Below are 26,640 nucleotides of genomic sequence, written 5' to 3'. Positions count from 1 at the left end.
TTGTACCATCGAAACCTATGGATGCGTGACTTTTCACCAAAGAACCTGTAGGTGTGTCAAAGTTCCAAAAGCCAAACAGCCGCAGATTCGAAGAGCAAAGAAATGCAACACTCCTGAGACCTTGGGGAAGAGATGCGACAGTCCAGCTGCAAGCAGAGGAAGGGTTCCGTCGATTCCGGTCTGTATGGGGAGTGATGTGTCGATTCTTTGAGCCGGTTCTGGCCCGCAGGTGATGGGTCAGAAGACCCAAAACTGGCACAGGCACCTCAAGGCAGGTCATAACTCACAACAGCAGAGTTCAGGTGAGCTGGGGGTGATGTTTTTGTGTTCCTGAGACGTTTGAACAGGAAGCCAGCCTACTTCAGGCCCTTGGAGATCTCCTTTAAGCAGGGGACACAGCACACAGCAAAGTACTTCTCCTTTCCTTGGCAGAAACAGCAACTGCAGGCCAATCCAGATACATACCAAGGGCAGTACTTCTCCTCAGTCTCTCCAGCTCTTCTCCTTGATAAAGGTTCTTGAATTCCAGGAATGATCTCAAGTCTGGGGTTTTGGGTCTGATACTTATACCCCAAAATGTCTTTGTTATCTTTTTGTAAGGTGCTCTGAGCCCAGTTCTAACCAGTTCTGGGGCACTCTACAAGTATACAACAACATCCATTGTCAGTGTGAGCCTTGGCTCCAGACACACCACAGGGGGCGGAGCCAGCATTGTGAAAAGCAGGCACAGCCCTATTCAGGTACAGGTGCTACTCCTCCCACCACTCCAAATGCAGATCAGGCCTCGTCAGCCTACTGCTGACTCATCCAGACTCCTAGAGCCACTGCACCTCCCCAGCCTCTGTCATTCCAAAGCCAAACAATCAATCCGGAACCAGGCAGAGGCACACAGGATGGTTGAACAAGAAAATAGCCACTTTCTAAAAAGTGGTATTTTCAAACACATATTTTAAAAACCATCTTTACTAAAAGATGTGTTATTAAATCCTGAGTTCAGGGATGCTAAACTCCATTTTTCCATCTTATCCCTCTGGGAATATATGCTTGTAAAGTGTTACAAAGCATTCCCCATTCTATCCTATGGGGCAAGATAGCCTTTCAATAGTGAAAAACGAAATTGGTAGTATTTCTCTATCAGGACTTGTTACCCATACAAGTACATGTCCTACCTTTCACATACACTGCACCCTGCAGCCTGCCCAGGGGGGGTACCTTGGGCCTACCATAGGGGTGTCCTATGTGTAAGAAACGGGAAGGGTAGGTCCTGGCAAGTGGGTGCACCTGCCAAGTCGACATGGCAGTTACCAAACTATGCGCAGGCACCGCGGTGGCAGTCCTGAGACCTCTGTTCCCGGGCTACTCATATGGGTGGCACAATCAGCGCAACAAGCCCACTAGTAGAATTTGATTTACCAGCCCTGGCACACTCAGTGCACTTTACTAGGGACCTACTGGTAAAATGAATATGCCAATCAGGGAGTAGCAATCGCAATATCAATTTACATAGGGAGCATATGAACTTTAGCCCTGATCAGCAGTAGTAAAGTGCCCAGAGTCCCATAGCCAACAATAACTGGTCAGGAAAAAAATAGGAGGAAGAAGCAAAATGTTTGGGGATAACCTTGAAAAAAGGGTCATTTCCAACAGTGATGTCAGATTTTTGATGAATAGTTAGAAAAAGAACTATTAAAAGTTACCTTTTCCCTGATTAAATCTCCTGAAATCTAATTTCCATGGGCTTTATAACTGTCACCCAGCATGTGCATAGCCCTGAATAAGGTGTGAAAACTGCTCCTGGAACAGAGACAAAGTTGGAGTTGTTTTTTTCCTTTGGTAGAATGGCCACTTGTGCTGTGCCAGGAACTCAGTTCACTTCGGAGAGGCCTCCCTTGTCGCATACCGATGTCAGATGACACCTGAACAGCACATTTTTTCTTCCCCCAGTTCAGGCAGGCACCAATATCAGAGGGAACTTAGCTGCCCCAGAATTGGTTTGGAGTGACCGCAGAGAAAGAAAAGGCCCATTATCCCACCACAGCTTTGGGTGGGCACAGAGGTTTTACCAAAGTTAGAAGGGATTCACCGGTTTGGATTTTAGGAATGAAGGGTACTGCTGGATTCTTTGCAGTGGTGCAGTCAGGCAAAAGGCTGTATGGATACCCATGGGATCATTTATCTCATTGTTTAGGGAGTGGCAGGAGCACCCTCACCCACAAGCTAGTGGCAGGCATAGATGTGGTATCCCCGGGAAACCTCTTCAGAACAGTACTGGACCTGAAGAATATCAGAGGAGGACTATACCTGACTCCTGAGAGGAACCCTGAAGGACAGGACCTCATCCCTCTTGTGCCCAGGATAAAAATGTGGACTCCATGGGTAATACAGGGATGCAAGAAGCTACAAGAGGCATTTTCCTGTAACTTCCCAGCTGAGCAGTTCCAACTGGACCTGCCCTTGCCCTGCTGTTGACCTCTGCTGGGGTGAGGCCTGACAACCAAGTGCTGTTTCTGAGGTCCTGTAACTTTTGGCTGTATCTGGGTGCACTGTGTCACCCCTGAGAACCTGTGAATTAGAAACCTTTTCAACAGCAAAACATCTAGAGGACTGGGACCAATCTGACAAGCCAATCTGCCCAAGGTCCATTGCTGCTGGGTGAAGATTTAGGTTTCTCAATCTCAAGGTGTCTCTGCAGCAGCAAATCTGATTCAGTAGGACCTTGGGGAGAAAGGAGCTAGCTTGGGCAACCTCTCTTAGGCCACAGGCAGTAGCAGTCTTGCCTCACTGAATGATTCTAAACTGCAAATTAGGGACTAAGTGCGAACATAGAAAACTTGACTGGGCGAAGGTGACAAAAAAGTACATAGAAAATGCAAGGACTTCCTTGGGTGCAAAACTCTAATATCTCTCGCTCCGAGCTTTCCTGCCAAAAAACAACTTCTTCACCGAGACCATGAAAATATGAGGCTGCCTTCAGGGAGCCATCTTATGCTACAGGCTGCTATCTTGCCCACCTCAAGACTTTGTACTTCTATTTTTGAGACTAAGTCACAAGGTAAAACCTCCAACGGGGTCAAACCTGGTTTCTGTATCTGACCTATATAAGTCTCAAATCAGATCTTGGTCCCAGTATCCCTTGATCAGTTGACCGCAGTTGGATTCTAATGCTGGGAACTTTTAAAACGCCGGAAAGACTTTACCTGGGACGCTGCTTTTCCTTAGAAGACCCTCACGACTTGCCGCACCCGCTTCGCGGGTGCCGCTGCGCGGCTTGGGATCATCACGGAGAGACTTTGCAGAGCTTGCCTGTGGTGAAAGGTCGGACTACATCAGGGGTGGTGCGCTGCAGGGACTCGTATTCCCAGGAGTCCCTGCCTGACCTGTGTCATCTGGTCTGCGCCCCCTGAGAGCCCCGCCCCCCGGACGGCAACCTGCATAAATATTCGTGCATTCCCTGGATTTGGCAGGAACTTTTAAAACGCCGGAAGGAGTTTACCTGGGACGCTGCTTTTCCTTAGAAGACCCTCACGACTTGCCGCACCTGCCTCTTGGTTTAATGAGGAGCTGAAAATTCTGCAATATCAATGCCGACAGGCAGAAAGAAAATGGCGAAAATCCTATTCAGAGTTAGACAAAAAACTTCTGAAAGCGCAGCAGGCAGAGTATAAAAGGGCTTTAGCCAATGCCAAAGCACTCTTCTATGCCACCACCATCCTTCAATCTCCCAATAGCACTAAAACACTCTTTAACATCATTAGGGACCTCTCACAACCCGCATACATAAGCAACAAAGTGGTTGCAACTCAAGAACTGTGCAATGAGATCGCCACTTATTTTGAGCAAAAGATCGCCAAAATTGTGGGGGGGTTGGAGGAGGGTAGAGACGGCGATAAGGATATAGTAGACCAGCTGGCGGAGGAGGAACCGCCCACAATTTCATCGTCCCTGGAAAGTTTTACCCCTCTGACTATGGAGCTTTTCCTCAGCCTGGCACAAAGTGTGTCATCTGGGTCCCCGTCAGATCCTCTTCCACATAAGATCTGGAAGGAATATGGGTCAGAGTTGTTCCCCCAGATGTATCAGATCTGTCATCAGTCCCTGGAGGAAGGTGTAGTGCCGGAGGTATCGAAGCATTTAACAACAAGGGGTGGTGATGGACAGAGTTTCTGAATTAAGCAGAATACTCTCACCCAGTCAAGAGATCAGGGCTAGATCCAACACCGTTTTTTAGCTCACTGCACCATCCCAGTTCAGAACCTGGCTATATGCAAATTAGTCTGTCCCTGGCCCAGTGCATCATGGGAACAGGGCAGACCAAACTACCAAGCTAATTCTTTACTGGAAAGGAAACAAGCTTCCGGGGACCGGTTTCTGGCATTACAGCCGTCTTCGGCCCGGCTTGCTTGAATTTAGAAAGAGTCTAAAGACATGGCTCTTTGCCAAAATTTAAAGGTCGACCCCAGGCTCATCAAACGTTGTGTTATCCCATCTGACACAAATTTCGCTGTATTGTTCTTTCCATCTGAATATTCCTTCTGGTGACAGGATACCCGTAGGGTGACAGCTGCGCGGTATAAATATTAATACAATACAATACAATACAATGAATTACTCAATTACTTACACAGGCTAAGAAATTAACACACAGCCAAATGTCAAACACTGTTGAGCCTTGTTAAGCTAAAGAAACATGTGTGTACCCATTACAGTTTCTAAGTCTGTATGTAAAAACGTTCAGCAGAACCACGTACCAGATTTAATTTGCCTGAGATGTCACATCAATCACAGAAGTTGCCTAGGTTCTAGGCCCATGTAAAACCCCTTTTCACAGTTTTGTTCATTCCCTATAATATAACGTTATCAATGTGTCTGCTTTCCTATAGGTTTTCTTCTTCTTTACATTATTGTAGCACTCTATTCAATATTCTTCATTTTCATGAAATTGTTATTTCATTTCTGTTCATCTTTTCTCACTGATTAATGCATTTTAAGGACATTATTCCTTATATCACAGCCTCAAAGGCTGTGGAGTGACGGTTACCCGTAGTCGATACCAAGTTTGGTATGCCCCAAATATCATCCTTTTCTCGAGTAGGGTGTTTAATAAAAGGGAATGTTCAAAAGAAGTATTGAAATCCTAGCCTCTAAAACTTTAGAGTTGGTTTGGTATACACCAACTAGATCATCTAGCAGGGACAGCACCAAGGACTCATTACAATGGGATTCCTACCTGGCATAAATGCCAAACACATTCAGGAATAATCCTGTGGGAAAGGTGAGCTGAATTCCCAATATATCGGCTGACTTAATTGGTAACTGTTTGTACATGCGCACTAAAGTATTTTTCACAAAAATTATCTGTCCCTGCTAGCTCTACCTGATTTTTTAGGCACAATTGTTTCAGCACTGTAAGTTGTGTAACTATTTATATATACCCTGCCCAAAGCCCATGCCTCCTGAAAAATACAGATATCATTACTTTCTATGAAAGCATGCCAACCTGGATCTAAAAGTTTCGAGTGAATCCCGCCAAGTTAAATGAAATCAGGCACAATCCTTTGTGTACTCCATTGTTCGGCGTAGTCAAACCTCTGGGGATTTCTACCTCGTAAGAGGACATATTGCCAACAGCAGTAACAATTTTGAGCTATTGATTCAGGATTAGCCATTGTAGAAGAAGCATTGGGTACAGCAAAATGGCAGTTAGATGGTGCATCAATTTTGGTTACCATTTGCCTTATGGAAGTAGATGCCTCATAGTTGTGAATGTTTCCCAGGGGGATATTAAAAGTACTACTACTGATAGGTGTAGAACTTAGTGGTGAAGCTGGAGCAATACCCATTTTTTCCCTTTGCCTGCATACACTACAAATCAAAGGAATTTCATCCCCTGGACCACTAGTATGTTGCTGGATTGAGATTACTTTGTCCGACCCTAGTGTACATATATTACTGCAGTACGCACATGGTAGGGCAAAAGTAAAAGGGGGAAGATTAGTAGAAATACTAAGTCAATCTACCTCTGGCATCGATGAAGGAGACCCTTTTCTGTACCTAGAGTCTAGCAGTAAACCAGTTCCTGGTCTGCAGTACTTAAACTGGATGCATGAATTATTTGAAGGGTTTGTCCTAATGTCTAGGGCCACCAAATCATCTACCAACCTCGCATCCTTTAGGGTTAGTTCAATCATATCATGCATTGCGTTTTTTGCAGAACTCCTACGGACACTAAGGATATTGTCTTGAATGATCGATCGACAGCCGCTAAAGTGCCTGATCCAGTGGCTAACTTTTCTTTACGGGAAAACAACTAAAAATAGCAGAACAAAAACGGGCGATAAATTTTGCATCACATAGAATAAATGTATGCTTTCAAAACCCCCTCTCCAGCCTTACATTCATATCAGGATGTCAAGTGGTCATTGCCATCTGTTGCACCTTCAGCCTCGTCAGGCTTCCTTTTACCTGCAAACTTTGCATTCTGGATACTGTAGTTTTTATCATCAAATGTCTAGACTTACAAAATCCCATCCACTGCTTTCCTGCTGCACAACACCAACTACTGCTAGGAAGGATACATTTCAGTGCTCCTTTAAGGTGTGTTGCTCAGGCCATTGATCCAACGATGCATATCACCCTTTGATGGTGATGAATACCACCCTGCCCCCATGATGCACATGACTCTAGTCCACTGCTTCATATTGTCCTGTGATCTGTTACTGCCCAGTACTTTGCCCCTGTTGCACAGAACTATGGGCATGATTACGAGTATGGTAGTGTGGCAGCGGGCTGCCACACCAATACCCAGCTGGATCACTGCCAAACATTAGTCAAACCGCCTCAAATCCAGAACGGGCAGTCCCGCTTTGGCAGTCCCACTGTGGTGCCTTTCTAAAGCTCATATGTAAAGGCAGCACTATGGGACCGACAAAGCATGTTCCTGCACGCCATGGACTGTGTAGTCCATGCCATGCAGGAACAGGTGGTGCATTCAGACAGGAGGGCACATGCACCCCTTGGCCCAGAGACAACAGAGAGCCCTGTAGGGCCACCTTAGTTTCCTCACTGCCAACATCATGTCATGCTCACCGCCATGAAAAGAGTTGCGTTGAGGAAACTCGTAATATGCTTGGCAGTGCTGCAGCTGTATCCTCATCATGTAGCGCCTTCTGAAGGACCTGCACTGGCTCCCCATCAACAAGAGGATAACCTTCAAGCTCCTCACCCACGCACACAAGGCACTCCACGACACCGGGCCAACGTACCTTAACAGCCGACTCAGCCGCTACACCCCCGCTCGCCAGATCCGCTCCGCAGACTGCGCCCTCGTCCCCCGCATCAGAAGAGTGACCGCTGGTGGCAGATCATTCTCCCACCTCGCCGCCTAGACGTGGAACACCCTCCCCATCCGCCTACGGTAGACCGAAGACCTCCTGACCTTTAGGAGACGCCTCAAGACCTGTCTTTTCGAACAGTAGTAGCGTTTCCCCCTACCCCCACCGCCTTGAGACCCTCACAGGTATGTTGTGCGCTTCACAAATGCTATGATAGATTGATTGATTGATTCTGACTACTGTGCCACCGCCGTGGGATCCCAGAACTCCAGCGGTTGAAGCAGTCCTGTGGCGGTCCCACCACCGCACTTGTAATATAGCAGTTTGACTGCCACTGCGGTGGTGCGCGGATCGCCACTGAGACTACGGCGGTCTCTTAATCGGGCCCTTTTAGATCGACACTTACTGCGCGCATGCCTCTCTCAGCGGTAGCTGCCAGTGATTTTAACTTTTAATTTGTTTTACTTCTCTTGCGCTGCTACATAGTCCGCGCTGCTACCTAGTCTGCAGGCGCTTTCTCCGCTGGACATTGGGGGACTCATAGCGAGGTTCTTACCTGCACCTTAATTGTTGGATCACCCGCACTTTGTGGGGCTTAGGTAGGGGGACATTGGGAACTGCTCGCGGCGTCTTTGGCCGCCATCTTGGGTAGGGGTTATCCTGCTTTGGGCCAGTTTCAGGCGCCATCTTCTAGCGGGTCTAGAGGCTCGACTAACAGGACTCCCGCGCGGCATATTATAAAAGGGGATGGACGACCAAGCGCGCAGTGTGGGCGCGCAGCGGGCGCGCCGTAGACGCGCCGGAGGTGCGCCTGAGGTAAGCCAGTTTGCGCCCGTTCACGCTCCGGACACGTCTAGCGCTAGCCATGCTGCCCTTATTGCCACAAATACCTTGGGGTATTCGAGGGAAGAGCTATGTCTGTTGGATCCCCATTCTGGCATGGGTAGGCAGCTAACCACCCCTACTTCTTCTCAGGGGACTCTTTTATGTGGGCTGCTTAATGTCCACTCACTCTGCAAACACCATGCAGAGATCGCCCTTTTAGTCGAATCATCAAGGCTGGATGTCTTATTCATGACCGAGACTTGGACCAGGGCGGACAGTGGAGTGGAGCTCGGTTGGGCTTGTCCCCCGGGGTACACGATTAAGCATATCCCGCGAGTCACAAGGAGAGGAGGTGGAGTGGGCTTTATTTTTAGAGACTCACTCGCCTTATCACAGCTCGTTGTTAGAGAGGTCTTGGGGTTTGAGCTCATGGGCTTCTCTTTAACGAATCAGGGTGGTGTACTATTGGCTGGCCTCCTGTGCTATAGACCACCGTCTATGACAGCTTCGTCTCTCCAGCAGCTAATTGATCTGGTTTACGATCTATCCAATTCGCATGCTAGATTTCTAATCCTGGGTGAATTTAATCTGTGGCCCATTGGCCCTCAAGACCTTGCTTATAGAGAGCTTTGCCAAGCTTGTAGCAATTTACATCTTGACCAGCTTGTGCCTTCCTCTACTCATGCAAAGGGCCACACACTGGACTTGGTCTTTGCGGATAGCTCTGCGGTTTCAGTCCAGGAGGTTACAGTCCAATGCTGGACAGACCATGCATTGGTCCTTTTCACCATTTTTATGCCAGCATGCTCGCTGAACATTAGCGGTCCTGGTAGGTATAAGGTCAGCAGGCAATGGTCGCGCCTCCTGAAGGGTACGAGTTTGCCCGCGCTACTGCCTGGGATTTTCTCTTTGGGGGAGAGTGTGGAGGAGAGCTACTCCGTTCTATGCCAGCAGATCCTGGAATCTTTAGATAAGTTGGTTCCTTTGCGTAAGGCAAAGGACAAGCCTATGAGAGCCTCTCCTTGGTTTTCTGGTGAGCTCCTTAAGCAGAAACTCTGCTGATAACGGGCGGAGCGTGCTTGGAGAAGACACTATCTGGAATCTGATAAACTGGTTTACAAGGAAGCCCTTCAAGAATATAAAACGCAGATACGGGTGGCCAAAGCAAAGTTCCTGGAGGATATCTTGGCTAAGGCCACGAACAAGTCCCAGGCATTGTTCAAATTTGTCAACAACCTATCCAATCCTTCTTGCGCTGCGTCAGCTATTCCAGCGTCTCAGGAGTTATGTGACTCCTTGGCCGTCGCCTTTGAGGAAAAAATTAGGAACATTTTACTTGCCCTTTTGGACTCGGTCAGACTACACCGTTGGTGCCTTCCTCTGCAGAATCGGCCAGTACAACGACTCCAGAAGTTTCTGGGGCAGAGTCAGAACAGTCCTTGTTGACCTGTTTTCCTATTCCTTCCTTGGAGGACTTCTGTTTGGTGGCAAATGGTGTCTCTTCTGGCTCCCTACTTGATCCTATGCCCCATAGGTTTTGGAAGGTGTTTCAGGCTGAGCTTTTTCCACCGCTCCACTCCATCTGCTGTCAGTCACTTGCCACAGCTATGGTTCCAGATAGTTGGAAGCTGGCAGTGGTTTCACCCCTGCTAAAAAAAGCCACCTTGGACCCTTCGAAACTGGCCAATTATAGGCCAATTTCGCTTTTGCCATCTTCTATAAAAAATCTTGGAGAAATTGGTTACAAGGGCCCTGTCTAACTTTCTGGAAACCAATGCCTGCCTGGACGCGGCCCAGTTTGGCTTCAGGCCGGCCCACGGTACGGAGTCTGCCCTGGTGGCCGTGTTGAATGACCTGCGCTTGCGTGTCAACATGGGTAGAGCGGCATTTTTGGTGCTGCTCGACATGTCGGCCGCGTTTGACACAGTTGACCACGCGGTGTTACTGGGAAGGCTTCAGAAGGCCGGGGTGACTGGTCTGGCCTTGGACTGGCTGACTTCCTATCTTTGTAACAGGCAGCAGGCTGTGACACTTCCACCTTTTCGGTCAGCAGTGAAGAATGTAAAGCAGGGCGTGCCTCAGGGATCGGCAATTAGCCCGATCCTTTTCAATCTATATCTTCGTCCATTAATAAGTTTTGATTAGGTCATTCGGCATATCTGTTATTAACTATGCCGATGGCACTCAACTTATTTTTTCATTTGAAGGAGGTGATGCGGTTTCGAGGGAAACCTTTCACCGCTGCATGACTGCAACGGCAGATTGGTTACGCCACAACTCACTCCAATTCAATGGAGCGAAGACCGAGGTGCTCCACTGCTCCCTGGACCGGTTGGCTCGCCCTCTACTGGATGGGTTCTGGCCTTCTTCAATTTTGGGCACAGTGACGGCTGCTGACTCGGCCTGTAATCTTTGCATCATGTTCTGGCCTAGCCTGCAGCTTGGCGCTTTTTTAATAAAATCACGGCGACCTGTATGTTCCTGCTCCGCACTTTACGGAAGATTCTTCCGTTACTTCCAACTGCGGCCAGGACAGAAGTGGTGCGTAGTACCATTCTCAGTAGGTTAGACTACTGCAACACATTGCTTCTAGGAGCCTCTAACATCTTGGTTTCTAAGCTGCAGAGGATTTAGAACATGGCTGCCAAGCTGGCCCTCTCTCGTCCACGCTCAGCGCCATCGTCTTTGGCGCTTTCGGACCTTCACTGGCTGCCTGTTCAGCAACGGATTAATTTCAAGGCCTCTTGCCTTGTTTTTAGGGCCCAACATAGGCTGGGGCCAGTGATGTTACAAGATCTCTTCTCCTGGTACTCAGCTGCAAGACCGCTGAGGTCTTCCTCAGCCTTCCTGGTAGTTGTCCCCAGGATTAAAAGGGTGAGGATGGGCGGCCGGTCGTTCAGTTTTGCAGCTGCAAAACTTTGGAACTCCTTATCTCTGCCCCTGCGGAGCTGCCAGGACTTGGCCGCTTTTAAAAAGGGCTTAAAAAGCTATCTCTTCCCAAGAGTAGTGTAATGCGTAACATCTGTCGGTAATGTTTTGGTCACAGCGCCAGGATACCCTTTTGGGTGACAGCTGAGCTCAATAAATACGTATTACTTACTTACTACTACTTACTTTGTCTGATTGCTGGTTTATGTGCATTGATGCCAGTAATCGTGTTGGGCTTTTTGGATAGGCACCTAAATGCCTTTGTGCAAGTGGGTGCCTGTAGAGGTGTGGGGCTCACAGCATCTGTTCATGCTTTGCGTATGTACGTGTGCCCCTCTGTGCTTGCACTTTACAAACCAAGCCTTCTATGACATTATTTTTCTCTAGACTTTAAGTGCCCCTGCTGGAATAAAGTTGCCAGATGAAAGCTGCAGTACCCTTGGAACAGATAGCTCATAAATAATGCAGCTTAGATCGAACATTATGCAATTCTTCCTTGAAGCACACAAGCAGGCACTACCCGAGCAAGGGAATTAGCCAATGTGACCTTTGCAGGGAATTGAGGTGTTTTCACTTCTGCTCTGATTCAGACGTGTGACTCATGCGCTCTGTGGCTGCTTCAAAAATAGATCTTGCTGACAGAAGTAGAAAGGCGTGTGGTCCAAGGCCCTTTGGCCATCATAAGGTGGCGGGGATTGTGGCTCTGCTTTCTTAAATGCCTCTGCTTTAAACGCTGGACCATCAAAGTACTTGCGGCTGGTTTACTGAAAGGAAATTAAGTGCTTGCATCAGCACCCTCCAAGCAGGGAGTACATATCCTGATTTTCATGTACTATTGTGGTTCTCGCATCCTTAAGAAGGTGAATAATGAAAATATACAACGTTGTATTGTTCTTGTCTTGGTGCAGGCGTGGCTGCATGTCTGTTGCAGTCTGTGAGGATGGCTGTCCTGTTTAACAATATCTTCCTCTCAGTATTAAGAGCCCCTGTTGGAGGAAAACTACATTCAAAGGGAATACCATGCGAACTGCAGCAAATGGATTTAAAACTGTCTCTTCAAGACACATCTTCGAACTAGAAGCATTTTCACAATCAAGTGAATGGGGTTCATGTCTTCAGGTTTGCAGCTGTTACATTTATCAGGTGCATCAGGAATGCTGCGAATCTGACAGTACTGATTGAGGGAGAAGAGTTGACCTAACGGCTAGGGCGCTCGACCTCGGACCTGGGGATCTGGGTTCGAGTCTCGGTAATGACGCCAAAACCTTCTGTGATTCTGGGCAAATCACTTACAGCCTGATTCATGAAGCGAAATAGCGCCCGCAATCGCTGCGAAAATGCAATTGCGGGTGCAATTTACGTAATTGGCATTCAAGAACAAAATAGCGAAATCGCTAACACATAATAGCGAATACGCTAACACATAATAGCGATTACGCTATAAAAGTCGCAGATTCCCGGTAGTCGAGCATTAGCGATACGGAAAAAGCGACCAACCACAGAATCTGTGAAATAAATAGCGAAACGCAATATATTCTCAATCGGCATTCATGAAAAATCTACAATAGCGAAAAACCCCAAAATCGCAGTTTGCGCGGCGCAAATTAAGGACAACTCAAAGCAGGTGGTAACCATAAAAGCCATGAATAAGTAAAATTTGAAAAACCGTTGGCCAATCACCAACAGGTTCAGGCCTGACCAATCACACATAAGGACATTCAGCAGCAGCATTAGGCGTTCCACAATGCCAGGAATGTACATGGTGGTGAGGCGGCGAAGGCTACAGCGAGCAGCACGGAGGAGACGCATGAGGCAGGAAAGGATTTACCGCCAGCGGGTCACCTTGCTGGGCCAAACCAGAGAACAGATATTTGCTAAATACAGGCTGAATGGGGAAATGATCATCTGGCTGATACATGAACTTCACCCCCTCATGCAGCACCCAACAAGGCGAAACAATTCGGTGCCTACACATGTGCAGGTATTGTGTAGCCTGCACCTCCTGGCCTCCGGGAGTTTCCAGGGCATAGTAGCGGCTGCTGGGGGGATATCCCAGCCCACCATGTCACGCTGCCTCCACACTTTCGTTGACGCCATGCTCACCCAGCTCCACCGTCACATCACATTTCCCACGAGCCAACAGGAATTGGACTTGACAAAACTACAATTTTACAATGTAGCCCATTTTCCCCATGTCCTCGGCTGCATAGACTGTACCCACGTCGCCATCTGCCCACCAGCTGCCACGGAGTATATGTTCCGCAACAGAAAGTCCTACCACTCCCTCAACATACAGATGGTCTGCAATGCCAAGACCATCATCACTGACATTGTCGCCCAGTACCCAGGGAGTACCCATGACTCCTTTATCTTCAGGCACAGCGGACTCCACACACGACTGCTCAGGGGAGAGTTTGGGTAGGGACACCTACTTGGTAAGTACACTTTCACACAATGTCATATTGCTATGAAGTAACTGTGCTGCACAGGCAATCAACATCTGCTCCTCTCATTCAGGTGACAGTGGCTACGCCCTACGGGAATACCTACTGACCCCTTACCTCAACCCTGCCACACCTCAGCAACGGCGCTACAATGTTGCGCACATCCGGACAAGGAACTGTATAGAAAGGACATTTGGCCTGCTCAAGAGCAGGTTCCGTATACTGCACAAGACAGGTGGGGCCATGTATTACAGTCCTGCTGTGTGCTGCCGCATTGTGGCTGTCTGTGCAATGCTTCATAACATTGCAACCAAGCGCCGGATACCTGTTGACATCTCAGGCAGTGAATCAGAAGGGGACGACCGGCCACCAGCACATGCGCACCATGCACGCGGGGAGAACCCAGCTGAAGGCCACAGACGTCGCAACCACATCACAGAGAACAATTTCTAGCCCACCCTCTTCCCTCACCCCACAAATCACAATTGCATGCAAAATGTAATGATTACACAACGCTAATGTGTGCTGCAAAATAAATATATTTGTTTCATTCACAAAAAATGTAACCAGTACAACTATTTACTACTAACAGTATTCCTTCATACTGCAGTGTCAAAGGACAGGGCAGGCTTATAGTCAGCCTGTGCCAGTGATTGTCTGAAAGAGTCAATTGCGCCTCCTGCGCGTTATGCCCAAGCGCCTCTGAGGCTCTTCCTCTTCCGGGGCACCTGTACCTGGCGTTGCCCTGGTGCTGCGCCTAAGTGGCGGGACTAGTGTGGCAGATTGGCTGCTGATGCTGGATGCCCCCTCACTGCCATCGTCACCCCCTACAGTGGCAGGTAGAGCAGGAGGGTGTAGTGCCGTAACCGCCGTGGTGAGGTGCTCCAGGACCCTGGTGATGTCCTCACAGCACTGTACAAGTTGGTGCTGCTGTGTTAGTGACCGCCGCGACAACTGTGAAGTGGCATTTGCAGCCACATAATTGGACCTGCTGTAGGAGGCCAGCCGGCTCATGAGCTGGTGGTGGCGGCAGCTTGCTGCACTGCGCTGCTTAATCATCGCAGCGGTGTTGGCCTCCATGGCTGCAGTCATGCGGCCCATGGCCACCGTCATGCGGTCCATGCGGTCTCCCACTCCGGCCACATTGCGCCCAATCTTGTGGAGCTGGAGCTGAATGGCACCTTGCTGCTGTGACTGGCGCTGATGAATCCTCAACATGCGTCTTTCGACGCTCAAACAGGCATGTCTCTGTCCATTGCCCCTCCTGCTGATTGCAGCAGTGGTGTGATGGCGAGACCTCCCACGCCTGCTCTGCTGGCCTGTCACTGTGGCTGGCCGCTGTGTTGGCGCTGTCGCAGGCCCAGATGTTGTAGCACCAGCTGCAGGTGGTGTCACAGCAGGCGTTGCTGGTGCGGCAGGGACTGGAGGCACATTAGTGGCGTGCCTGGCTTTGGCTGTGGGTGGTCCGCCAGATGCAGGGGGCACAACGGTGGGGGTCCTGGCTTTGGCTGTGGGTGGTCCGCCAGATGCAGGGGGCACAACGGTGGGGGTCCTGGCTTTGGCTGTGGGTGGTCCGCCAGATGCAGGGGGCACAACGGTGGGGGGCCTGGCTTTGGCTGTGGGTGGTCCGCCAGATGCAGGGGGCACAACGGTGGGGGGCCTGGCTGCTGGTGTTGTTGCAGCGGCAGGGGCTGGTGCCTGGCTTTGCGGTGGAAAATCCTCCTCCTGGGCCTCCTCATCTATTTGCAGCCTTTCACTGTCGCTGCTTTCTGCGCCACCTGTGAGGGTAAGTGGATACTCATTAGTTGCATGTGACTGTCAGACGTGCTGATGTTACATGCATGCTGGGTGACATTCCCTGGATGGCTGTGGATTTGCGTACTTTGGAACCTGTCTGGCTGCATTGTGGTACTACTACATTGTGGACAAACTACATCTCCCACAATGCTTCAGGGCATTTCCTGATGCGCAACAATGGCATGACTAAGTGACATTATGTGAGCCTATTTGGTCAGGGACGGTCATAGGGGACAGGGTCGCAGTCGCATGCCACTTACCTTGGGTGTCTTGGGTGGGGCGGGAGGAGTCCAGAAGTGTGACGCCAACGCACGCCTCCCTCTCAAGGGTGTTCTCCACCTGGTCCTCCAAGGGTGTGTTAGGAGGGACTGTAGGTCCGCCACCTCCAGTGCCCGATGACTCTCCAAGGCGCTCCGCCACCCTCTCCTTGGCACGACCTCGGAGGTCATACCATCGTTTCTTGAGCTCCTCAAGTGACCTATCGGCCACACCCACGGAGTTCACACTGGAGGCTATTCCCAGCCAGATCCTCCTTTTGTCTTGCTCCGCGACCTTCCTGGAGTCTTTCCCAAAGAGTTTGTCGTGGTTGGCCACCACCCCTTCTATCAAATTTTCGAGCTCCTGCTCAGAAAACTTTAGCTTCCTCTTCCGCCCTGTGCTGTTGCTGGGGCCAGGAACAGGTTCCTCTGACATGGCAGCAGAGTAGTAGCACTTTCGCAATCACCAGAATAGCTGCTGCTTTCCAACTTGCTCCCTCGAGGTCTGCCTCACTGTGGTGAATGGGGGTGGGAACTGCCTGCTTCCTGGTTGTGATGTCATCACTGAGCTCGTAAAGCGACTTCCTGTTTTCGCGATCGCGCGAGATTGCGATTCGCATTCCCGACGCAGGTAGCCGGAAATAGAGATTATTCTGCGATTATCGTTAGTCGCTAACGGATTTTGCGCCCGCGTGCGAGTCGCTTTTTTTTCCCGGTAATCTTCATGAATTCTGATTTGCGAGTTCTCAATAGCGGTTCGCATTTTATCGCTATTTGAGACTCGCAAATCCCGTTTTTCATGAATCAGGCTGCTAATCTCCCCGTGCCTAAAATGTAAGTGTGTCTTCATGTAACGTAACTGGAAAATATGTAAAGCGCTCTGATACCTGATTCTGTTCGGGTCTAGTTCGCGCTATATAAAAAAAATTTTTAAAAATTACTGCAATCCTAAATTGAAAGAAAACGTCTAGCGTGGGTGCAGGTCATTGTGGGCACTCCGAAGAAGAAGTCAAAAACCTTCAAACGGGTACGTCTGTGGGTACCCACATACCTCGTTCAGGTATTTTCCCAATTCAGCACAGACATAAACGTGCACCTGCCAAAGCCAGAGTAAGTATAGAGGAAGGACAGTGGGTTTATCCACAGGGAACATATATTTCCAGAAAAAGAGAGGGTAAATCTGTTAAATACACATTGACACTTTACCGATAAGAAGGTGGCTTTATGAGTTAAACGCTTACTACTGACATCGACTGGATATGCAAGCCTATGTTTGAATCTTCAAGGCACCTCAGTCTTTCATCCTTCTGAGGTGGATGAATTGAGTGCCATTTAAATATTCAATGGCAATAACACCTAAAAACAATGTTAAAAAAACAAGTTATTGTATTTACTCATGCAGAATTTTCCACTGCATAATTGGACACTTTCGAGGTTTCTAATTATTGCATGACTGCTTTAACGTCTCCCTGGATTTCTATGGGAACACCTAAGTAGTCAGGGTTTCTGCTAGACCTAGGGAAATGTGTTTTGCCAGCAAAATATCACTTTACTTCATAAATAATTTTTTCCGGTTAGGCTTATTGCATAATGTTAGCCCACGGAGGCTGGTCCACGTAGAAAACATCTTGGGTGAACATCGAAACTAATGTGTTCTGATGCGCTGAGATTATTTTCTGCTTGAAAAATGACTCCGACCATTATTATGCAAGATTCTAGTATATATTTTCTTGAAAAGCATGCATATTACGGAAAGAAAATAAATTAGAGTTTGACCCACCCGTAGGATTAAGTCTGCAGGAGCGGATATCTGAAGGTTTCTTTTCAGCCTTTGAGGCTGTGTCCTACAGTCACTATTTTAAAACCGCAACAACGACCATCCTTGCTTCTGCACCGCCCAGGTCAGCAAGTTGCAGACTCTTTTACTACAGTGCCACACATTCCTGCATGTACATGCTCAGGAGGGTGTGTTTCTAAGAGGCTTCCATTTCTGATAGTTTAGTGGAGATTCATTGTGCTTTTCAATCTTTAATCATGGTGTGGAGTAATCTTGGTGTTTCACTAGATTGTATCCTGGCTGCTTTCCATTTCTTGATCTCAGGAGCAATATCATTCGGGATGCATAGAGAATACTGGTTGTAAATAAAGCATTACCATTTAAATTGAATTTGTTTGGCATTCGCCATCAATTTTCCATCAAGTGTGGGCAGGTACCCCCTCACACACAAGAAATGCCATTATATTATTGACTTTTCTGGCACATTCATCTGCAGACTCCTCCGAGCTGTCAGGAACGTTATCAATGAGGAATTTTTTTATATGAATCATCATATAATTTCAGCAGGGTACCACTTCACAGTGGAAAAGTATGGGAAAATGGAATGTGTAGATGACAGGGTCAAATGAGCATGCAGTACGAGATATCTAGCGGAACACTGTTTTTTCATTCACCAAAATCAAAAACATTTGTATTCAAATCGAAGGCTCAATGCATATTATTTAAATTTCGTACAGTGACTATTACTCCTATATAAATGGATAGTGATGATTCAAATATGTGCCATGCACAGTACCTAAGAACAAAAAGGGGATAGGTCCATAAACACGTGGTGGGGGCTAGACCCTTTTTATAAAATATATAACACAAATTGCCCGAACCACAAAATCTCCACAAGCACAGTACCTTGTCACCCATGAGAAGCATCCTACAACTGTGGCAGATCTTCTCAAAGTCCTCAACCACATCATCCCAGTGGTGAAAGAAGTATACTGGCTCACCCTTCAGGCCTCTTTAATACCTAAGAGCTGTTGCATCACTTACAAGACCATTAGAAATGTTCTTACGACACATATGGCTGGGATATTAACCACTACAGATGGACAGTGTGTCCCCTGGAACTATGCCAAAACCAACTAAAAGACATGTAAAGTAGAACAAATAGAATGCAGTGCATACACCCCACAATAATATGAACTATCTTTCCTCATTTCAACCCTCTCCTATCACTTCCTCACTTTCACCTTCCACCTTTCTGTGTAACATTTTCTGTATTCTAAATTCTAAAGCCTCATTTCAGTCTTTTAAACCATACCCTGCTCCTTCTCTCACACACACTCCTGCAACCTTCCAATTCCCCTTCCTCGCCTCTTGGCTCTTCTTATGCATATTCTAACATCTCCTCACTATAAAATGTTTCTCCAAATTCCCATTCCCCAACTCGTAACCTCTTACTATACCTCTTCTCCTCAAACACCCATCCTATGAATTAATTCGTCACTCCTTTACCCATTCTCCTACTCTTTTGAACCCTGTAATATCAATACTTAGTTTACATGAAAAAGACCCCCTGCCCCCATGTTTCACACTTTTCTATCTTTCCATCAAATTTGCTTGCTACAAACCCCTCCTACTAGGACTGTAGGCAGAAGTATATTTTAGGGGGGTCATGGTCCTCAGCTGTGAGGAAAAGGTGTGCTTTATTGGTGCATCGTTTCCATATACTGGTTGCACTACATAGTATAAACCCCCACAACATAGTGGCACAAGTATACAGAGGACAGAATATTGAAAGATAAGTGCATATAGGGAAGTATATATTTACTCTTCCTAACTCCACATCTAAATACCTTGAAGATAGATATGATATATTTCTTCAAGTTATTTTGATGTGGAGTTAGGAAGAGTAAATATATACTTCCCTATATGTACTTATCTTTCAATATTCTGTCCTCTATATACTCTTGCCATGATATTCTAGGAGGTTATATTTTGTAGTACAACCAGTTTTAGGGAATGATGCATATATATTCTGCACCATCAATATTCTGGTTTAGATATTCAGGGTGTACTCCGACCATCTAATTCTATGTAAACAAATATGTGGATTGTTTTATCAAAATTAAAGCACACTCAATTCACTTTCTACAATTTGACTTTAAATTCAAAGAAGAGGGTAGTAAAGTTGTAAAGTAGGCTGACTCACAGGGCCATATTCTCAAGGAGCTATCGCCGAGTTATCGACACCTTAACGCAGCCAAATGTACGATAACTTACCACCCCATTCGCAAGCTGGTGCAAAAGCCCATATCACCAGTTTTCCAAAGATAGCAGCCACACAAAACATCGCCAAGGACAACCCCGGCAAATATCGCTAATGTAATGCAGAGTAGGCATTCCCGAGCAAAAAGCCATGACAACACCACCCCACAACATTCTCAACGACCTGATAGAGTGGTGATAAGATCCCATAACATGCGATGAGGCGCGTTAGCACCAGGAAACTAACACCTGCTCGGACCTGGTGCAAAGTTGGACTGCAACCTGCACCACAAAAGAGAGCACAGCCCAGAGCCACATCTGAAGAACAACAGATGCCAGGGAGCCACAGAACATGAATCCCGGAGCACATACAGTAACTAATTGACAACACCACACATGGACACAACACTAGGATTCGTATAAAAATAAGGTATTTTATATATATCTTCAAGCAGGCTTATGACAAGACAAAAATCACGTAGAAAGGGCCACAATACTGTTCAGGAATTGAAGAGTTCTTGTAAATAGGCTTAATGTTAAGTTCTGTGTGATTCGCACTACGTGGGCGACTCTCTGATGGTAAAAATGAGCAAAAGAGTCTTAGCCTGGTCCGAGGCGTACACCCTTTGGTGCGATGCGGACACAGTACCTTGCAGAGTTTGCTACGGTCAATGCGGGTGCAGGCACCGGCGTCCTGGGATCAATCTGGTGGCTCCTCTCCTGGTGGTGCGTGTCCGGCTCGTGCAGGCGTCTCGGTCCGAGACGTATGGGCGGGAGGCCCTTGAAGAGTGAAGCGGGTGGTCCTAGGCGGGGGGACTCCGGCATGCGCAACATTCGTGGCGTACCTTCACGGTACGGGGCGAGGCTCGGGGCGTACTCTTGCAGTATGCGACGATGTTCGAGCCGTACCTCAGAGCGGGGGCTGCTTCGGGGAGACGGTGCGGTGCAGGGCGGCTGGTACGCTTCTAGCGTACGAGCCGCACTTAGCCCTACGATGCGGTCCAATCTCCGATTAGCGACTGGGACACAGCGGGAGACTGCGGCTCAAAGTGAGGAAGGGAGAAGCGCTGTGCGGTGTGGTCTGGGTGGCGTACGGTGCGCACTTCGGCTCGTAGATGGAGCGGAGACACACGGTTTGCGGTAATACCGCACGGATTCAGCTAAGATCAGGGATTCGAGGCGGCCCTTGGATCGCGGGTCCAGTGGCGAGGCATAGTAGCAGGTTCCAGTGGCTCTGGTGAAGGCACTGGGGATAGTCCAATGGTCCTGGATCTCAGTTCAGGGAGCCATCTCACTTACAGGCCCTTGGAGATCGTTTTTGAAGCACAAGTCTTTTTAGAAAATAGCAAGTCTTTGGAAAGTAGCAAGTCTTTGTAGGTTTCTTCCTCTCCTTTGGCAGCAAGGCAACAACTGCAGGCCAATCCCCCAGGATAGGGACAGTCTTCCTCCTTCAGCTTTCCCGGTTCCTTCTCCTCAGGCAGAGGTTTCTTCTTGGTTCAAGCAGGGTCTAATTTCTTAGGAGCAGGGCTCCTATCTTTATACCCAAAATCCTTTGTTCTTTCAGGCCAGGGGGGCCTTTACCTAATCCAGTTCAGTCCTTGAGCACTTTGTTTTGCAGACTCTGGCTTCTTCTTTCAGTGTGCAGGGCGGGGACATCAGACACTCCGCAAGAGGTGGAGCCAGCATTGTAGTGACAAGTACAGTCCAGGAGTACTCTGTTGACAGTCTTCCCTTCTCTTTTTACAAGGTGCAGGGCAGAGACATCAGACGCTCCCCAGGGGGCGGAGACAGCATTGAGGTGGCAGAGCACAGCCTTATTTAGAGTCAAGGGGCACTGCCCCCCACTCATCCTGGTGTAATCTCTCTATTCACCACCTGTCAGCACCAGCCAGTCTCCTGGAATTCCCCAGCCTTGTCACACACAGAAACCAGACAGCAGATGCACATCAGAGCAGGGGCGGACTGAAATGGTTAGGCAAGCAAATACCATCTTTCTAAAAGTGGTATTTGCAAACACAGGATATTAAAATAAACTTTACTAAAAGATGTATTTTATTATGCTGAGTTCAGGCATACCAAACTTGACTTTCTAACATGTTCCCTGAACCTGCTTGGATTATAGAGTGTAATAATTCCAGCAGCCCATTCTGGCCTATGGGAACAGGTAGCTTTCTAATAGTGAAAAATGAAAATGGCTGTAATTCACTATTAGGACATGCCACACACATCAGGGCTTGTCCTACCTTATGCTTACAATGCACCCTGCCCTTGGGTCTACCATAGGGGTGACTCACATGAAGTAAAGGGGAGTTGTAGGGGTTGGCAAGTGTGTGCACTTGCCCAGCCAGCATGACAGTACCATACTGCACGCAGGTTCTGCAATGGCAGACCCTAGACACATTTTACCAGGCTGCTTCTGTGGGTGGCACAACCAGTGCTGCAAGCCCACAAGCAGCTTTTGGAGTTACAAGCCCTGGCACTCCTGGTGCACTTTACTGGGGTCTGACAGTAAACCAGGTCCCACATCTGAAACAGACCCGTCATCTGAAACAGAGTCCAAATACCTGAATGGCAAAGTACATACAATTGCACGCAACATCATCACCTGCCTGCCCTTGCACACCCAGGCAGCTGCACCCGAGCCCCTCCACTGCCCAGCAGTGAATGCCCGCCCCAGCGCACCCAGGCCTCACTGTTCACCTTCCGCCACCGGTGTGTAGAAAAGATTGCCCACCACGTGCCGCTGCAAGCCCCAAGCCCAGGGCCCGCTGACATGTCACCCTCCACGTTCCCCCAGGTCTCACATTTGGTGCTGGGTCTTGATTTCTCCATGGAAGAGGACCTGGCATAATCGCAGGCTGCACACCCGCTCAGCCTCATAGGTGCCACTAACTCTGTGATCCAGGAGGTGACGCCACGTGGCGGTAGGCCCGTGCTGCCCGCTGGATCAGGCCTACACTGCGGTCCAGCAGGGCACACAAAACCTGAGCCGTCCGGACCACCGGGAATGGGGCATCATCGCAGGTTGCACACCCACTCAGCACTTAAGGTGCCCCTACCTCAGTGCACTGAAAGTTACCATCCCATGGGGGTGTGCCTGTACCGACAGCAGTGCATCCGGTGCCACCAAGTCTGTGCCCTGCTAGTCATGGACCCTCTATGATTGGGTATCGTGGTGCGGACGCCATCATGTAACCTCTGGGCCTGCGTAATATGATATTGCAGGCCCCTGGCCCCCATGCCTACATGCACCCTACATGGATACAGCCATGAGAGAGTAAGGAAATGGTGTTGTGCACGTGCGCCCGTCCCTTTTTATTGGCTGGGTCACATGTCCTGTGACGCGTGTGCTGGATGAAAACCAGCCGTGGCATGCTGACAACTAGACCTGTGAGCAGCAGATCACTACAGGGGAGTCCTGGCACATGTGGCGTTGTTGCCCGCCCTGGACGTAAGCATAGTGAGCTGGCCTGGCGTATGCCAGTCCAGCGTGAGGGTTTGAATGATGACCCCGAGGCTCTGTGCGTGGGTCCGTACGGGGCTGGACAAGGAAGTAACAGATGCGTGTGTCACTGTTGTTGCATCGGCGCAACACCGACGACAATCGGCAATGTGTCACCCTGTGACCCAAGTCCAACAACATGAGCCACATGATGTAAGAGGAATTCACTGACACTACATTCATCCATACTTCCACTTTTGAAAGACCATAGACGAGACACATCTGTGTGATCCGGAATGATTAATGCACATTCAGTGGAGTGTTGAATCTGGAGCAGTACAGGGCCATGCAAATCCTACTTTCAAAGGTTGGGTCGTGGAGGGCCTGCCAGAGTCCTTCAGGGAATAAAAATTCCAATGGAAGAGGAAGAGTTTGGTTTGCAGTTTGATGGCTGTGTCATTGGTGAACAAGCAGAATATGGCAGTGCATTTCGAGGTCCAAGGTGAGTGTTGCAGAGTGTATCAGGGGACAGTGGAAGGTGATGATGCAGAGGGCTGTTCCAAGCTGAAACTGGTCATATGGCAAAGGAGAATGCTACAGGTTCCTCCGTACCAGTATAAAGGACTCATCTGCATCTTCATCCTCTGCTGTTGCATGTGCCTCACTTGTGGGTGGTGCTGGCCTTTCCCCAGCATTGCGTGGCAGTGACACCTCAGGGGCCGGAGGTAGAATGTTTGCCGCACTGTGTGGCACTGACACTTCAGGGGGCGGAGATGTGGATGTAGTGGTAGAAGCAGCATCCAGCTCTAGAAGCGCTTTATAAACGGATAGGGATGTCTCCGCGCAGCGGACGCGTACTGCGGACGCGCCGGACCTGCGCCGGAGTCGCGCCAGAGTCCCGCCCATCTGCGCTCGTCCGCGTCTCGGATGCGGACGGTGCGGCGGGGGACGCTGGCTCAAGGCTCAGATATACCACAGCGGATCTATTATCCATTAACACCAATACTGTCTCCTGTCGGCATGTTTTCCCGGGCCACTACAAAGGTAAATGTCGCTGTCCGATTTGTAGGTGGACCCCTAATATATACCGGGCTGTCGAAGGGCCCCAAATACTCCCCACTTTCAATTTCAAGTGTCTACTACTCAATACTCGCTCATTGCACAGGCACGCCTTAGACATCTTTGAGCTGCTGACATCTGAAAAACCACTATGTCTTATGCTTACGGAAACCTGGCTCAATGAGTCTTCAAACCCTGATATCTCGACTGCCATTCCTTCCGACTATGTACTTCATAGACAGGACAGGTCACAGGGTAGGGGTGGCGGAGTTGCTCTTGCAGTTCTAAGAACGGCCGCTTGTGTAGTTCTACCATCCCTGCCTATCTCTGGCTGTGAATCCCTCGCCTTTTCCATTTCTCTGTCCCCTCACCAATCGTTCTCTGGGCTCCTGATCTACAGACCCCCTGGTGTGCGGGGTGCATTCTTTGAGGAACTTCATTCAGTGGTTACCACCCTCTGCTTGAAGGTGGACCATTGTATCGTTTTAGGGGATTTTAACATCCATATGGGTATCGAGTCAGATAGTGATGCTATTAAGATCAATGACATCACCACCCCTCTAGGTCTACTTCCCTACATCTCGAGTTCGACTCACGACAAGGGTTACACTCTGGATCAAGTATTTTCCACCATTCCCCTCATCAAGACCTGCTCCATCCCTGTTCTCTGGTCCGATCACTCTCTTATTAGTTTTTTGATCCAGGGTAGAAGTAAATCATCCTGTGCAAACTCTCACCATCTTAGGCACCCCAGGAGGCCTTATCACAACATCACCCCTGAGAGCCTTGTTCAAGCACTTCAGGAATATCCCTGCTTCTTATCGGGTCATCTAGAGAGGGACCTTGCTGCATTTCAGGAATGGCTGACTGAGAGGCTGGACGATCTTGCCCCTCTCTCCACTCCTCGTCCAGCCACCAAGCGCAGCTCGGCGCCTTGGTTCTCAGAGTCTCTTGCTCTGACTCGGCGTAGCTGTAAGTTAGCCGAAAGACTCTGGCGGAAACAATATGATGCGGATGCCAAGCCCGCCTACAAATCATCTATCAAATCATATCACGCTGATATTCTTGAGGCCAAAAAAAACTATTTTGCCAACAGAATTGAGTCAGCATCAAACTCCTGTAAAGAAATCTTCTCCATTGTTAAGGAGTTTGTCTCTCCTACGTCCATTGCTGTTCAGCATAAGTTCTCTGAACCGTGGATAAATGAGCTGGCACTCTTTTTCACTGACAAAATAAAATTGATTCAAAAATCTTTTTCGTCCTCTGCGCTCAGCTCATCTCCTGCTGACTACACTCCACGGCCCTCTCTACTCATTTCCAGCCCCATTTTATCGGAGTTCCCGGTCCTATCGGAGGCTATTTCTCTGGATCTCCTATCTAGAATAAAATCAGGCTCTCCACTGGACCCCTGTCCGGCGACCTTTTTGGCCAGCAACGCCCAGATCCTGAATACATTGATAAACCCTGTCCTTAATCTTTCATTGACAAGTGGTACTGTTCCGCCGGCTTGGAAGAAGGCAATGGTTGTTCCACTCCTTAAAAAACCCGGTCTCGACCCAGAAAAACATGCAAACTACAGACCTATATCCCTCCTGCCTAGCCTGGCTAAGATCGTCGAGAAGCACGTCCACTCTGTGCTCTCCTCCTTCTTGGAAGATCATGTCTTACTCCACCTCACCCAGTCTGGCTTCCGCTCCAATTTGAGCACTGAGACCGCTCTATTGGAAGTCAATGAAATCATCAAGGAAGCCCTTGACTCAGGTGGAAGTGCCATGCTGGTGATGCTGGATTTGTCGGCGGCCTTCGACACCGTTCCTCATGTGGCCCTCTTGGGGAGACTTTACGAGATCGGTCTCAGAGGAACGGTGCTGAGCTGGCTGAGATCTTACCTAGCGGGCCGTCGACAAGTGATCTGGGCCCCCCCGTACTCTGCCGAGATGCCGCCGATGGATGTCGGAGTTCCGCAGGGGTCGGTGCTTAGCCCGACCCTTTTTAACATCTTTATGACTCCATTGGCGGTACTGGCGGAGTCTATGGGTGCCCAGATCATATCATACGCTGACGACACCCAGCTTCTCTTCACCTGCAAAAAGGGTGCGGAGTTCGACGGGGAGAGCATCCGCGGTTGCCTTGGGGCTGTCTTCGACTGGCTTCAGCGAAGCAGCCTCAAGTGCAACCCTGACAAGTCAGAGGTGCTCTTCTTTGGCTGTCAGGTTGACCCACCTTGGCAGGAATGGTGGCCTGTGAGTATGTCACCTCCCTCTTCCTCCTCCATGGTGGCGAAAAACCTTGGGGTCAAAATCGACAACACCCTCTCACTTAAATCCCAAATCACAGGTCTCACCGGTACATGCTATGGTCTGCTAAAAATGCTGCGCAAATTCCTCCCTCTGCTTCCTTTGGTCCACAGGAAGTTGACGGTACAGGCCTTAATCTGCTCCAGGCTTGACTACGCCAATGTCCTTTACCTTGGTCTGCCTGACTTCCTTTTGCACAAACTCCAGGTAGTCCAGAATTC

Source organism: Lissotriton helveticus, unplaced genomic scaffold (assembly GCF_964261635.1).
Source record: "Lissotriton helveticus unplaced genomic scaffold, aLisHel1.1 SCAFFOLD_537, whole genome shotgun sequence".
NCBI classification, from domain to species: domain Eukaryota; kingdom Metazoa; phylum Chordata; class Amphibia; order Caudata; family Salamandridae; genus Lissotriton; species Lissotriton helveticus.
This window is presented reverse-complemented; position numbering follows the sequence as displayed.